The sequence below is a fragment of the Protopterus annectens genome, chromosome 12.part0 (genome assembly GCF_019279795.1).
Source record: "Protopterus annectens isolate FY-2018-M chromosome 12.part0, PAN1.0, whole genome shotgun sequence".
Lineage (NCBI taxonomy): Eukaryota > Metazoa > Chordata > Ceratodontiformes > Protopteridae > Protopterus > Protopterus annectens.
The window spans coordinates 1,185,198,297-1,185,210,796 of NC_056746.1; the positions used below are offsets into that span (position 1 = coordinate 1,185,198,297).

The window sequence follows — 12,500 nt, forward strand, 5'->3', positions numbered from 1 at the left end:
ACACACACACACACACACACACGCACACACACAGACATGTATGTTTTGATCGAACATGTAGTACATGAGGCATGCACTTTATTGTGCAATAGTTTATTGGCTGCAACTAGTGTTTTTTATTTGCCTTTGTTGCAATCATTAAGTTAGATCAATCAATATATACTAGTACATACTCATAAATTCCTTTTACAAAGGTAAAATGTTACTTCAGTGGTTAATATGTGTGATATTTTATAACACACAGATGTGTGAAAATGTGCTCAGGCCATAATCCTAAGTATTAAAATTGTACTGAATTAAGTGCACCCCAAATGATAAAGTTACTGACCTTGTCAGAGACCTCAGACATTTTTCACTTTCAAGAAAGCATCTTTTTTTTACATATAACATATTTACATTTAGCATTTTTGCATATAATGCAATACCCAATATGCTGAACCATAACTGAACTGGTCCAGGATGGGTTATCAAAGTAGAGCTGACATTAGTGGGTGATGCATCCATATGGCCATGTCATCAGCATACAACAGTGCAGGAATATTATGCTGCATAACTGTGAAGACACTGATGAAAATATAAAAAAGCACTTCACCTTACACTCCTGATAGGCACATGAGATCACCTACTTTGACTGACAGAATTTTCTGTTCTGACCTTATTAATTTGCCCACTTATGTAGATGCACATTCACTTAAGCAAGGTAGGCAAAAGGCTCTACTAAGTAAGCTCCTGTAAGAGTCAAAAAACAGATAGGGCTCACCACTGCTAATAAAAACTCTTTTATTCCTGCAGTGCAAGTAAGCGCTTTCGCGTTCTCTCAACGCTTCATCAGACTTCAAAACAGTTACATTTCAAAAAAACATTCTTAAATATGGACACCAATACAAAGCACCCAATCAGCATCATCATAGCATCATCACATGTTTAAATCACTTAAAAAATAAAGGCATACATCATAAAATATATCTCTGTCATAATAAACATAATGTGCCTTCCTAAAACATAAAAACAAACATAACAACAAACATATATATATATATATATATATATATATATATATATAAACTATATCAATAAAAATAGCAGAATCAAGGAAATTCAAAAAGTCAATGTTTATAAGGACGTGCTGCTAGAAAAGGTTTTAAACTAACCTTCTCATTAAGCTCTCGTCCTCTATATGCCTGTAATCTGATGATCCATCTATTCTCACATTCTTCCGTTTGATTTTTTATATTCCCTAATCTTTTCGTTCTTTTCATTAACTGTAGTACACTGAACTTAAAAGAGTGTGATGTCCCTACACTTAATATGTGTCTAGCTAAGGCATTGTGATCATCCTTCTTGTTGATGGCATATACATGTTCCCTCACACGTTCCCTGAGACTTCTGTTCGTCTTACCTACATAAAAACACGAACATGCCTGGCAAACAGCCAGATAGACTAAATCTCTTGATTTACAATCAGCATAGAAGTCAAAATTAAAAGAATTTCCCGTATCTGGGTGTATAAAGACATTATTTCCTGATATATATGTGCATTGATGACACCCTCTACAGGGAAATGTACCCTTCCTATTTGATATAGTCACTCCCTTGTCATTGTCCTCATAACAAAGTAACCTCTTCAGAGATTTCATATTCCTATAACTGAACCTAGGTTTATTGCCTACTATTTCAGAAATAGTATCATCAGTAGTAAGGATACTCCAGTTCTTATTTATAATATCCTTTATCTTCATATTCTTATTGGAATAAGGAATTATAATCCTATTAATAGCTGTATGATGTCCTCTGTTAACTTCAGCGGTATCACAGCCTTGGTGTCTATATAAATATGGTTTGCCCTTGCCTCTCCTCATCGAGTCAGTATTACTATAGATGTTTTCTACTTCTTTCTCATTATAACCTCTTGCTAAGAGATTGCCGACTAGCATCCCCTGTTTACAATTAAAAACCTCATCTTCTGTAGTCAAAGCGAGAGACTACGAGGTCTGGCTCTCTACTATATTACCATAAATATGTTGTGGATGCATGCTACTACGATGTAGAATACCATTCCTCCAACAAGATTTCCTGTATATTTCTGAATGTACCACCCCATTTCTCTTTGATATCTGTACATCTAGGAAATCAATCACATCATTAGAGCATTTATGTTCAAAACTCAAGAAATTTGTTGTACCATTTATATATTCAATGAATTCAGTTAACCCATCCATAGTCCCATCCCATACAAAAAACACATCATCCACAAAACGCCTGTAGAACTTGATGTAGTTAGCATAGTTCATGTTGGATGTGACATATGTAATCTCCCAGTATGCCAACACAAGGTTGGCATACGAGTTGGCACAAGGGGTGCCCATTGCAACCCCTTTTCTTTGTAGGTAATAGTTGTCATTATACATGAATACATTATTATTAAGTACCAAATCAAGTAGCATACTGATTTTAATAACCAGATCCCTGTGCACTCCTTTCTCGATAAGGTATAACCTTAGATATTCCATCCCTACATCATTAGGTATGGTAGTAAACAAAGATACCACATCTATTGTGACCAACAACTCATCATCAGTTGTATTGTGTGCAGAAAGATATGCACCATAATCCTCCAAAACTGTTGTGTATCCTTAAGTATAGTTGTTGTGTCATTAACTATCGGTCTAAGATGTTTCTCAATATATATGGATGCCGGCTCCATAAGCCACCCCCACCAGAAACAATGGGTCTCATTGGTGGGCAGACCAAAGTTTTGTGGATCTTGGGGAGTCCTCTAAATGAAGGAACCAATGGTGAATCAACCAACAAATATTTATATAGTTCATCATCTATCACACCACATAATAATAAGTCATATAATTCTGCATGCACATTCTTAATTAATCTATCTAATGATAAATTATTGAGCATAGAATATGTGTTAACATCATTTAGCATGTTCTTCATAGTATTGGAGTACATAACGTAGTCTAAAACCACAATTGCACCCCCCTTATCTGCCTGTCTAATCATAATATTATCATTGTCCTGTAGCCCTTTAATAGATGTAAATTCATCAAAGGACAAGTTATAAAACTCAGATCTAGTACGAGACTGATACAGTTCAAATATATCACGTTCACATGCCCTATCAAATGCCTCAAGCAGAGGATGAGATAGAGGTATATAAGTAGAGGGCTTCTTAAACACATTACCACTTATAGCATTATTGTTACCAAACTGCATTCTTAAACTCACACCTCTAACAAAATTCTTAATGTCCAGTAAAACATCAGTAATGTCAGCAGATCTTGAGGGTATAAACGATAAACCACGATTTAGTAAAGACAACTCAACATTGGTTAAAGTATAACTAGATAAATTAACCACTAAGTTTTGGTAGTTGGTTTCTGGATTTTCCTCTGAAAATCGTGCCTGCCTTCCGATGTCTTCCGTTTCCTGGTGTTTACTTGTGGCGACCATAACAATCTGTCCTGTTGTCGTATCGGTAAAGGGAACGAAACTGTGGAATTCAGTTTACGCTTATCGCTGGAAGATGTATTCACTGCTGTTTTGTCGTTGGATGTACAAGGAATATCCTTGTGCAAAGGCTCCATCGCTGATGCAGTTGCTGCCAAATCCAAAACATCGGAAAGGCCCTCACCTCTATAACACTCCCCTCTATCTTCCGTTGAAACGATACTGATGGTCTTAGGGCGCACAGATGGTGCATTACGTGATGACATAACGGCAGTGGGAGTGTTCAGTCCTCCAGAACTCGTGTATGCTGCAGCTTCAGTGGGGTTAACACGAGCATTAGCTTGATTGCTAGTGTGTCTAGAGGTACGCTCTCTCGGCCATGAAAAGACCTGGCCGATATGAAAATCAGTGAAGTCACGCTCTAACTTCTTTTTCTTTTCCAATAGCTGTTTATTATCTAAAATCGATAGCCGGAGAGTCATATCAGCTATAAAAGACTCTTTCTCCTCGGCAGTCATACAGTTTCTAAGATCAGCATCCATTGACAAGATATCTTGTATTAGACATGTCTCTGTAAGCCCATATTGTTCAATTAATATATTAATATAGCCAAAACTGACATCCAAATTAAATTTTTGCCATTTGGTCAACAAGTCAGGATAGGTGGTACCAAAAGTGGGCATCTTGAGAACTCTCAGTCCTCTCGGTACCACCTTAAATGTTAAACATGCCTCCATATGCTGTTGTTGCCATTGTACAATTCTTAATCTTTGTAAGGTATTCTCAAGTTTACATGTAAGTTGAATGACTTCTATATTTCTATCAATACTCACAGTGTTCTGGCCATCTCTGGTTAATTCCTGTAAAGTAAACTTAAGGAGTGGATTCACAGTCATTTTTAAAAATCCTCTCAATGGACAGTTGGTATTCACCTCACTATCAAGTAGTTCAGCCATGTCCCAGGAACCGAAAGAAACCAAGTATCAGAGAAAACACAACAAACAGTCCTGGATAAGGAGCCCTCTCAGATCCAATATCAAAAGTCAAAAAACAGATAGGGCTCACCACGGCTAATAAAAACTCTTTTATTCCTGCAGTGCAAGTAAGCGCTTTTGCGTTCTCTCAACGCTTCATCAGACTTCAAAACAGTTACATCTCAAAAAAAATTCTTAAATATGGACACCAATACAAAGCACCCAATCAGCATCATCATAGCATCATCACATGTTTAAATCACTTAAAAAATAAAGGCACATTATGTTTATTATGATAGAGATATATTTTATGATGTATGCCTTTATTTTTTAAGTGATTTAAACATGTGATGATGCTATGATGATGCTGATTGGGTGCTTTGTATTGGTGTCCATATTTAAGAATGTTTTTTTGAAATGTAACTGTTTTGAAGTCTGATGAAGCGTTGAGAACGCTGAAGCTTACTTGCACTGCAGGAATAAAAGAGTTTTTATTAGCCGTGGTGAGCCCTATCTGTTTTTTGACTTTTGATATTGGATCTGAGAGGGCTCCTTATCCAGGACTGTTTGTTGTGTAAGCTCCTGTAAGAGTTTATGGTGCTGCTATAATATTCCAGAGTGGGCTACTCCTCCTGTACCCTCAAATCCTAATTAAAGCACACTAACATCAGGTTGCACAATATTTTACAATTAACATTTCATGCATTCTGTATGTTTGCACAACCTGGAATTAGTTCATTGGAATTATGGGAGTGTGAGAATGAAGCCCCCCATGATAGTGGGTGTAGGTGGTCAGCCCCCTGCAAAAATACTACTTTTATCTTGACATGTGTTAACTACAGCATTGTATTACTATGTGCTTTGTAACTCTGCTTTGATCATGACAGCAGTTGCAGTATAAAGCATTCATATAGATGAAATCACCATTTAAAGTGTGTATAGTACCTACTAACATATCCATTAATGCAAACAATAAAAAAGAAATGACAGTGGCCACCAGAGGACAGCAAATGAAGCATTTCCACAATTTTAATTAAAAAGTTGTAATATACTTCCTTATCAGTCAAACATAAATGAAAATGTCTTACAGACTGAAGAGTTTAACACCTTTGAAAGTCATTAATTCATTAAAAGAATACTTAGCTTCTGGATAGTGTCTATGCAGCAGTGTTATATTTTTACAAGCTTTCAAAGCTATAAAACACTACATACTTCATTCATACATACTTCTGTATTCTTTTCTGTAACTATGTTCTGAATATGGATGCCACTCATGATTTACCTCTTTGTCTTCACTTCATTCTACTCTTGAGGTGAATTTCTTGAAACTTATGTCACAAACACATAACAACTTGGTTATGATCAGAGATCCAATCATAATCTTCAATGTTAGGGAAAGTTTAACAATGCAAACCCTGAAGTATTTATGGAGCTTTATTAAGCAGAACTGTGGCTAGCAGCTCTGATATATTAATCAGTGGTGTAATACACGCAGCCCCCACAGCTGTTTGCAGCCAGTGTTTGGGTAAACATGACATTTACATGGATGCAACATCTGTTAAAATCAGCATGGATAGTACCTATTTTGTGTTGCTCCTACTTAGGAGTTGTCACATAGCTGTCAGCTTAGCATGTCATTTCCTAAGAGAGTTTTAATTCCAGCCTGCTACCTGATTTCAGGTGAGAAGCATGGCCAAATGTGCTTGATGATGGCAATTCAAAAAAGATGGTGGCAAGTTTGGTCGGCTTCCACTGCCAAACCCTGTTTTTTGTGTGAATTTTCTTGTTTATCTAGGTTCTACTTACCAGCAAATGAGCATTGAAAAGTTTGCATCTATCAGAAATGCTTCCATTAGGGATCATGCTAAACAAGAGATTTGTCCTTCTGACAAAGATAATAATATCCAAATGTTTAAGTTGGGGGAGGCTGCATTAGAGTTCATTCCATACTCAAGCATTAATAGATATGCTTGAACATTTCTTGTACAAAACTGAAGACACAACCTTTTTGTTGTGGCACTGAAAACTCTCCTCAAGCTGCAAATGCTGCAATGTTTTCAGACCGTCACGGTTTGAAGAGATTGCAGTGTCATGCTGAAATTGTCTGCCGTTTCAAAGAACATCTTGAATTTAGTTACGCAGGACCTGAATGTTATCCTTTCCATTAAACAGTAATGCAGAGATAATTATATTTTTTGTTGTAATGATTATGACCACTGATGATATATAGCTGCAAAGCCTCTTCAGGAACAGATTGAAAAGCGCCACCTAAATAAGTATGTTGGAAGTATGCATATCAGAATTCAGAAGTATTATTTTCCAATGTTAAAAGAAGGATATTATTCTTTGCATGTATATGTGAACACAAAAATGATTAAATCCTTTATGTATGGGCTGGAAATCATTAAAGTTAAGTGTTATGGATGCAGTGACTTACGGCTTGTTTTAGAGTTTGCTTACATAAGAGAAGCAATGTTAACTCAACAAGTAAAGCTATTTTTTATCTGTGATATTATTTTCTTCCTCTCTTTTTTGAGGTTTCAGCCACTGGTGTGCTGGCTATGTTAGAACGCAATCATGAGATCCCGACTCATTCAGTTCATGTCTTGTAAGGAGATAGCATTAGTACGGTACTCATGTTCACTGTTTTGCTGTTTTCTGTAAACAGCAGCAGAATGTGCTTGTGAAAGTGTGTTTTATTTCTAAGAAAATACCTTCTTTTAACTACCAGTAACCCTTGATGTTTGTTTTCTCTTTGTCTTTTGCTACAGTGTCATAAATATATACTAGCATGCAAGTTGGGGAAACATTTTAATCACTAGAACACTGATAGGCAAATACATTTTTTTAAAACAATTTTATTGAAACAATATTGATCAGACAATAAACCTCAGAGAAATTGAACAATTTTAAATATATATATATAGAAATAAAATTCACAAAGTTCAGCCAATAATAAACAACTATTTACATAAATGTTCACCATAAGAATAAAATAAATGTACAGATGCATTTACAAATCTTTGAATGTTTATACGATTATTAAACTATTTTTCTAATAGTTCATATATTTTGTTACAGGAATTTGATGTAAATTTTTTGTAGATCTAGATTCAGTGGTAAGTATTTCCAAGTGACAAACATCAGAAAGCAAATGTTTACATTCTTGTATTGAGGGAGAGGAAGTAGATTTCCAATTTTTTGTAATTGTCTTTCTGGCAACAGATAACATGGACCAAATTAAAGGGTAATTGGAATTACTTATACAGACAGTAACTGGTGTGTTGAATAAAACCAGAGATTTAGATAATATGAATTTGTCAGTGAAACTTGCTTGTAGAAAAAAAATTAACTTCTTCCCAAAATTATTTTAGTACTATACATTCAAAGAACATATGGGACCAATCGGCATTTAATTGCGTTCTACATCTCCAACATATAACACCTTTTTTGCTAACTTTACTCAACGTGAGAGGAGTGATAAATGACCTATATAAATACTTACATGTAAATATTCCCCATTTAAGAGAAGATGTAGTTGCACTGGCTGATTTAACTATATTTATTTTGTCATTATTCGTAGGAGGTTGGTTATTGATTAGGTGATAGTAGTTCCAATGGCTATCAGGTAGTATATCTAAATCATTTTTGATAGCTTTATATATATGTGAAAGTTTATTTTTAGCAGGGGAGATGTTTTGTATTGATAATATATATTGTATTAAACTGAGTACTGCTTGTTTATTTGATGCAGGCATCAAATCGATTTTGTTTAATATATATTTCCTTCCGTCTTGTAAGTCTAACCATGAACATGAGTCAAGTTGGAAATCAGCCTTAAGTGTATCTATTGATTTCAAATTATTATGTAACATCATCTGATACCAAAAAATTGTTTTTGTTGAAAAGAGGTCATTTTTAGTAAATCTGAAGAAAAGAGGACTCCTTGTGAATATGCTATGGGAAAAAGGAGAAATAACCAATCCTTATATACGCTAAATTTAAGAATATAATTTTTAAAGGATTTTAGAAGGAGTGTTAAGTAGTTACTTTTGAAATTCTGAGATGAAGATACAGAAAAATAATCGTTTGAAATCCAAATAAATTAGATATTTACTAAATCCATTTTTTAGGGATATGATTTTTTTATAATATCTATTGCTAATAACTCAAGTATTGTTTTCCATTTAGCTTGATATTTAATATCAATAAAAAGGTATATAGTTTTAATTACAGATGAGAATGCATAAAATTCTAAATTTGGTATAGCTATGCCACCATTATCCCAGCTCCTCATATGGTAACTTAATGCAATTCTGGGCTTATTACGGAACCATAGGAATTTTTGAAACATTGAATTAATTTTCTTTATTATCAAATTTGGGGGAGGTAATGATATAGATTGAATTATATATAGTAATTTTGGAAGAAAAATCACTTTAATGATCAAAAGTCTTTCATCCATAGAGAAGGGAATTTTATTCCATTTTTTTTTATTAGTTTCTCTATTGTCAAAAGACTATTATTATAGTTTAGTTGAATAATATTTTTAATATTATTAGTAATTATAACACCTAAATAGAAAATTTGATCAGAGTGAGGCAAGTATCTTTTGAAATCATTGTATAAATCAAACTTATTTGGTCCAATTAAAAGAATTTGGGTTTTATTATTATTAAAAACTAGGCCAGATACTTTCTGAAAGAGATACATATTTTTAAAGAGAATGTGAATGGAAGAATTTTTGCCAAGTGTTAGAAGAATGTCATCAGCAAGCATCTGTATTTTAGAAGACTCTTTAAGGTTCAATTTATAACCTACAATATCTTTATACCATCTGATTAAGTTTGCCCATGGCTCCATGATTAATGTGAATAGTAAAGGGGATAATGGACATCCTTGTTTGGTACCTTTAGTTACTGGGATATTTTGAGAGATACTTGAGCCAATTTTAATATAAGCTTGACTGCCATTATATATTTTTGAGATAAGATTAATAAATTTATTAGAAAAGTTTAGTTCTTCCATAAGAATAAATAAATAGTCTCAATTAATAGAATTAAAAGCACAGTTTATATCCAAACGAATCAATGTTAAACTCTTCTTTAAATGTTTGACAGATTCAATCAGTGTTAATGTTCTTTTTATACTATCATATGAATTCCTATTCATTATGAATCCTGTTTGATCATTATCAACTAAAATTGGTAAAAATACTTTCAATCTGTCGGCATAAATGGACACAAACATTTTATAATCAATATTAAGCAGGGAAATAGGTCTGTAAGAGGAACAATTAGTAGGATCTTTATTAGATTTTAGTATACGATATATAAAAGTATACTTCCAAGAAGGTGGGGTTATGCTGCTAATTTGGGAGATGTTAAAGACTTTGTGAAGTAATTTTAAAGCATTATTATGTAGTAATTTATATATTTCTGGTATTATACCATCATTACCATGGGCTTTATCTTGTTTTAATTTGGTAATTTGTATTTGAATGTCTTTAAAGGAAATAGGTTTATCTATAAGATTTGTTTGCTCTTCTGATAATCTTTTTTAGTATATTTACTAATAAAAGCTTTAATGTCCTCTTTAGTTTCAAATATATTAGATTGTTGATTAATGTTTAGAAAGAATTCCCTAAATTCGGTTAGAATATTATTTAAATTCAAGACCATCTTTTTCTTCTTTGGAGAAACTATCTCATTAATGTGATTAATTTTATTTAGCCTCTTTGTTTTGTTGGCTAACAATTTTAAAGATTTAGGATTTGTAGAGAAATGTATTAATTTAAATTTTTCAATATTAATCTTGGTTTTATGATTTAATATTTCCAGATATTTCATGTTTAGAGAATTTATTTATTTTTTCTTACCATTTAAGTTTTCATCTTCTTTATAGTTAAGCTTTAAATTATCAAGTTTCAGTTGTATATCAAGTAATTCTTTGTCCCAAAGCTTTCTTTTTTGATAATACCAATTTATGATTCTCCCGTATAAATATGCTTTTAAAGCATTCCAAATATATATTTCAGAAATATAATTTGTGTTGTTTAACTCTATAAAAATTTTGTATTTCTGTAAAAAATATATGTTTTTAATCTTCTAATTTTGTAATATAGGCAGGTATTCTATTAATTTGAATATGACGAATATGATTGATCAGTAATTCAAATGTTATAGAGTTGTGATCAGATAGGGGACAAGTAATGACTTTAGAATTGTTTAGGGAGTCTGTCAAGTTATTAGAAATTAAAATTCTATCAATTCTTGAGAAGGTGTTATGTCTATGTGAAAAGAATGTAAAGAATAAAGAGTTAGGCTCAGCAAAGTTATTAATATCTTTCATTAAATAAGAGTCTATAAAATCTTTAAGTAATTTAGCAGATGCTGAAATCCATCTATTACATTTGGAAGTAGGATCTCTATTGTCTAAAGTACAATTAAAATCTCCAGCTAGTATAATATTTCCTTTTGCAAATTGTACTACCTGATCTAAGTGTTGTTTTACCGTATTAGTTCCAATAACTGGAATCCAATAAACATTCACAAAAGTATATATTTTATTGTTTATTTCTATGTTAATAGAATAAAACATCCCTTTATTGTCACTATAGACATTATTTTAGGCATGGGCAGTATATTGTTCCATAAAATTGCCACTCCTCCCTTTTCTTTTGTGAGTGTTCTGAACTTATTAGCAAAGAATAAGGTTTAATATTAAGTTTGGTAATGTTTTTTGATATTAAATGGATTTCTTGTAGAAATACTAGTTGAGATTTATGAAGTTTAAGATATTTAAATAAACCTCCTCTCTTACTAGGATTATTCAAGCCATTGATGTTAATAGAGATTTCTTTTAAAATTGACATACCAGAGATATATTGAGAGAATTAACTCATTTGACCTAAATACTATATTGCCATGGAATCTACAAGAGATGATATAGGTTAGCACTTTAATTGACTGGAACAGTAAAACTAAGAGAACTATTATTAAAACATTTCCTATTGTGGAGTAATGGTGAACATCAAACAAATTGATAAAAAGCGTAATATTATAACTCATATTAGTTATATTAGATACAACCTTAACCCCTCTGGAGTTTAAAACTCCTAATTCAGGCGGCATATTATCACCTGAATTGCCTCTCAATCTAGTAACAGCATCTAATCAGCATCTGTCATAAAAAAAAAAAGAAAACATTAATCTCCAGAGTTGTATAAGCACCTATCTCCATTTAAAGGGAGACCAAAGAAATATAGATAGAATATGCTAACAATCATTCTATGTCATTCCATAGTAACATTTACCTCTTTCTCCCCAATACTATGCAACTTCACTATTCCATTATATGCAACTCAAATAATTAATAATAATATTAATTTCGATCATACCATTTTACACCAGGGTACACTAATAAGAGTGTGTGGAGTTCTTAATAGGTCAGATATTATTAGAGTTAAATAATTTTAAGAACTGACAAAAAAACAAACAAACACATGTATTTAACTATCAAGTATCTTACTGCGATCTAGAATGTAAATTAAATGAAACTTCTGTAGCTTGCCAATTTTATTATTGATTATCCCTAAGAGATAAAAATATGGAATGACAAATTAAAGTGATTAAAAGGAGTATATACCATTAAGTCAACTCATATTCAGATAAAATAGAAACATCTTCTCTGAAAGGAATCAGTAATCAGACTGACAATAACATGTTTACTTTTGAAAGTTACTTTCTTCAGTTTACAAGTATCAAAGCTATTATAACAAACTTTTGAAATTAGATATTATATATTAATTTTACTACTTTTTTTTCTTCTCCCCACCAACACTACATTATTGTAGACCATCAGCATAGCTAAATATTCACTTCCTTATACAGTAATGTAATGAAGTTAAGCCCAAGATTTGTACAGTCTCAATTAACTGTATGTGAATAAAAAAATAAACAGTCAGTTTTAAATAATTACATATTGAATAATGAAGCATCATATAAAAAAGCATTTGTCCATTAAATCTTCTTCAAATATAAGGTCCGTTGAACATAAATACAC

At 32.4% G+C, this 12,500-nt stretch overlaps 1 protein-coding gene across 2 annotated transcripts in view; it reads right to left on the reverse strand.

Annotated features, from left to right (window-relative positions):
- The window catches only part of LOC122817075 (phospholipid transfer protein), a 257,047-nt gene that overhangs the window by 219,491 nt on the left and 25,056 nt on the right, over positions 1 to 12,500 (reverse strand). The window lies entirely within an intron of this gene.